Consider the following 4842-nt stretch of genomic DNA (forward strand, 5'->3'; position numbering starts at 1 on the left):
GGGAAACGGGAAAACTGGGAAACGGGAAAGCTGGGAAACGGGAGAGCTGGGAAACGGGAAAGCTGGGAAACGGGAAAGCTGGGAAACGGGAAGGCGGGGAAACGGGACGCGCACCCACAGCTCACGCGCCCAAACGCCCGGAGCCAGCGCATCCGGAGCCAGCGCACTCGGAGCCAGCGCACTCGGCGTTAGCGCACTCGGAGCCAGCGCACTCGGAGCTAGCGCATGTGTAGTGAGTCTAGCGATACCGAGTCGCCGCGAAGCGGCGACCGGGAGCGCTAGTATATGATGATTTGATAACCGCAGATCAAAATGTGAGAAAAACTCATCATTTCAACGAAAATATAATATAATGCGTTATTCAATTATGTATTCACTCAATATGGTGTTTGAGGTTGTCCCGCGGATTCTGGTCAGAACTCCGTTTGAGAGGGATTCGATCCTCGTTGTTCAGGTCATCGAAGTCCACAACTTGAGAGGGAAAATCGGGCCCGTTTTTTTCGCCGTCCGAAAAAAACGGTCCGTTCAGACGGCCCGGTTCCCCGTCTGAACGGAATGCATGCGTGATTTAGGCGCCTCGATTGGGTGGTGAAAGCCAGAGTCGATAATCTGAACTTCTGGTCTTCATTCGAATGATTTTCTTCGTAAAATGATGATTGAAGGTCGGACTGATCAGGGTGATTGGATGGGTGGTGAATTGATGTTGTCGGTGACGAAAGGACCGCAAATCAAGATTCTTTATCCTCGCAAGAGGACGTGCTGTTGTGAGGAACCTAGTCTCCGCAAACCCCGGATGAGTCGACGCAACGGGAAGTTCACTGTCAAGAGAACATAGAAAACTTCGGCCTCTATTGGGAACATCATGCGAAAACGTTGGTAATGAATTGGTCAGCCTCGTTGTCGTAGTGTTAGGGGCGTCATGGATTTTTGGTGCGCTCGTTACCATCATGACATCATCACCCATCAAGTTCCATTGGTCAAACGGCAGCAAGACCAATTTTCATCGGTCAAGCTCCTTATAAATAGGCATTTTCCGAGTCGTCAAACTATTCTGCTCCATGATGGAGGCCCCGATGAACGACATCGAAGATCTTCTGAGTGCTGTTGACCGCCACGTAATGATGAGATTTTGGGGCAAAAAAGGATTCCGTTGTCGAGCTGGTCAATTGGAAAATGTTCTACGAAGGCACCCCGAGATTTATGGTGGGACCAAGCTCAAAGTCAAAGTCGATGTTCGAGGTTCTAGTGACTTCCTAATGTTGACGCCATGGCAGGATGGAAATGGAAAGCCTCGCGTACTTTACGTGTTCGCCGTCAATATTGGCAGAGTTCGTGGTATTTCGGATAGTGATGTTAACAGCCTCCTTCGGTCGGTGCTTAATGCTGTGGGCAACTGCAAAGGTTGCGTTATGTGCCAGCAGATGATCCTACCGCCTAATAGGGTGTTGGTGGATCAGACTTTGACTGAAATCGAAGCGATAGTTTGTGAAGCATCAGACGTTTTCGACGGTCAATAAACCTCCAGTAAAACTCATCGAAAATGTTCAGAGTTTTCACGTAGGGATCATTTGAAAGACGATAATTCTGGCCGGTGTCAAGATACGCGAAGTAGTCATGAGTTTGAAGCCGGAAAGGAACGATTAGGGTGGTCGCAAATTGTCGGCGTCGATTTAGCGGTAATTTCGGGGTCTCTCGGGTTCTTGGGGCGACGACATTCATGGATGACGTGTTCCATTTCCATTCGGAAGTGGAACTGAAAGAATTTCGGAGGTGGATGCGAAATTGAGATAGGACTGATGGGAGTGATGAGTGTTGAATAGAACTTGTCGGTGACAAAGGGATCGCCGATCAGGGTTCTTTTCTCTCTAACTGCTGGTTTTCAATAGAATATCATATCTTCGAGGTCATCATTGACGTTCGGGTATGAGGTAGTTCGGAAGTCGTAGAACTCTAGGTTGCTGACGTAGTGAGGAGGCGGGCAAAGCGGCCCGAATGAAGATCAGATTCCTATGGTTTATAAGTCGAGAACTTCATTGTACACGATGTTCTTCATGTGTTTGTTCGAGGCGGAGATGAATATTCCTGCTCGACTTCTCGCCCTCGATAAGGCGACGTAGAGTTGCCCGTGTGTGAACACCGATTCCTTGAGGTAGATTCCGACTCGTGAAAAAGATTGGCCCTGAGACTTGTTTATGGTCATGCAGAAGCTCAGTCGGACGGGAAATTGTCGGCGTCGGAGTCTGAATGGTAAAGTTTGATGTGAAAAGTAGCAGTCGATCTTCGGGATCATGACTGGAGAGCCTTTGGATGTTCCGGTGGCGAATTCACAAACAATCACCCGAGAGTGAATGGCGGTAACGATTAAGCGCGTTCCATTACACAGTCCATTTTTTACATCCAAGTTTCTCAGCATCATGACTATGCATCCAATCTTCAGATTGAGCTCGTGGGGCGGAAGAGAAGAGGGCGTCATCTTATTCAGGAACTCGGTGGGAAAATTCAGAGCATCACTGGGGTCCTCGATCATCGCCTCATCTTGACTCCAGAAAGTTGATTTTGGCCCCGGGAGTTTCTCGAGAAGGTCATCGTTGAATCGGAGAGATTCGTCGTTTCTCGGTTTTAAAATTGTGACATCTGTGAAGTCTATGGTGCCCCTTTGGAGAGCTGTAGCCGGATAGATTTCTTCGGTGAGGTTTGTGGCGCAATGTACATATGTCAGCGGGTATGGGGATATCTGATGGGGTACGGCCATCTCCGATTTCGATCAGGAATTTTCGAAATGTTCCATCGTCGTCGGTTAGTCGCATATTTCGCCGAAGTTGGAACGTGTGAAAATGACGCCAGAGAACAGACTTTTTGATACAGGCGTCCATGATCTGAGCCCGAGAACCTTTCTCTACCACGGGAAGTATTTGTCGGAAGTCTCCTCCGAGTATCATTATTATTCCTCCGAATGGTATCGAGTTCTGCATGATATCTTGCAGTAAGGTGTCTATAGTCTCCAGCGATGTTCTTGGAGCCATTGGCGCCTCATCCCATATGATGATGTCCGTGGCTCGCAAGACTCTGGCTTCTCTAGATTGACGTTTCATATTCGATGATTTACTGTTATCTTGAACGTTCAATCGGAAAGTTGAGGTAACAGTACGCCCATCCAGTAGGAGGTTTGCTGCAATGCCCGTCCAAGCGACATTAATTACTTGGAATCCTTCGGAGATGGCTAAATGTGAAAGCGCTGTGTAGAGGAATGTTTTCCCGCTGCCTCCGGGGCCGTCAATGAAAAAGCACCGAGGCTGGCGGCTGCGTTCTGCGATTAGAATTTCGTCGATGACTTTCCTTTGTTCGTCATTCAGCGAATCGTATCTTTCAGAGGCTTGACGTCGATGATAGTCATGGTCTATCGTCAGAATGACGTCCTCAAATTCTGGAATATCAAGTGGCAAGCTCTCTTGATGATTTCTTCCATGCTCAATGAGTTTGCGCACGATTTCACGATAAGCCCTTGATTCTGCAACCTGCAGGATGATTCCAGCGTGGAGGAAATCCTCCATGAGGGCATGCTTGAATTCGTGCCTTTGTAGAGAAACCGGCGGTTGCAAGTCAGCAAAAACGATGAGAGCCACGAAAAAGCTCCGCAACTGCGCCGGCATGTGGAACGAAGAAGCGTCGTTCATTGTGGCCTGGAAAAAGCTGTCATCTTTGAGCAGGCCAGCAGCGCGCGCGGCTTCCACGAATGAGGGATGTTGATAACCCTGGATGGTCCGAACATCCTCGAAGGATGTGAAACCGCATCCATAAAGTAATAGGAGACGCAGAGCGAAGCGCTCGTGATCCTGAGGGCTGACGAAGTACATCCTGCCAATGGTTCGAGATCCCGCACGTTTACGCTCTTGCCAGCGTTGTTGCTTGAAAATGAATTTTTCAGGCATTTCGTGATACCGTAGCACTCGTGAATCGATTAAATCATCTGGGAGACGGCCATGCTCGCTCTCGAGGTCTCGGCACCGTTTGTTGTAGGCGAAAAATGCCGTCAAGTTTGAGAAACGACTCCACGCTTCTCGGAGCGCCGAGTCTTCGTTTCCTGCTTGAAACCGGACACTTTCAAAGCCAGGTAAATGAACTTGTAATCTTACCACGCAGTCACTGCGGTCGCTCATTGCAAATCCAAAAATTCTATGAGCTGCTTCGGGTGCGCATACGTGACGCGTGTTCCAATAGCAATCGATTTCATCGAGATGCTGTTCTTCGGGTGCAGTGCTCAAGTGGATCCTGGCGCGATCCGGACCATTATAAACGTACTTATAAAGATACTTTACGGCGTGGATGAGCGCACAAAGCTCAACATTAATGTTTGCATTGGAGAGCAACGTTAAATACGGGCAATATGGCACGATGTAGCGATTGTCTAATTGTGAGCCTTGAGAGTGAACGGAGCGACCGTCTTCGCGACGGCGATATTCCGGGAAGCCATTGACGGCGAGTGAGGTTTCACTCCGGAACCCTTTAGGGTACCCTTTCGAACAGCGTCCTCTGATCATGCAAGGCGCGTTCGGATTTCGCTGGCCGCATGGTCGGTGAATCATGCATTTAGATACGATGCTGTGGAGTGGCGCGTCGGTTATTGAATCCGGAAGTTCCGCAGAAATCAAGGAGTCGACCTCTGAAGGTGTCCGTAGTTTCGAGGCAGCTTTCAAGGTCAGGACCATATGCATATGCGGTATACCTCTCTTCTGAAATTCAATGACGTAGATATACGCCGCAACTTCGCCTAGGACCTGACGTTTCAGTATTTCTTCACAAAATGCCTTGACCTTCAAGTGGAAGACGCGTGCTACCAAGTCC

At 48.9% G+C, this 4842-nt stretch overlaps 1 pseudogene; it reads right to left on the reverse strand.

Moving 5' to 3' along the window:
* Positions 1–2014: 2014 nt before the first annotated feature.
* LOC100898051 (uncharacterized) overlaps positions 2015–4842 on the reverse strand; it is a 3905-nt pseudogene continuing 1077 nt past the window's right edge.

This window comes from Galendromus occidentalis, unplaced genomic scaffold (genome assembly GCF_000255335.2).
Source record: "Galendromus occidentalis unplaced genomic scaffold, Mocc_1.1 scf7180000077536, whole genome shotgun sequence".
Classification (NCBI taxonomy): domain Eukaryota; kingdom Metazoa; phylum Arthropoda; class Arachnida; order Mesostigmata; family Phytoseiidae; genus Galendromus; species Galendromus occidentalis.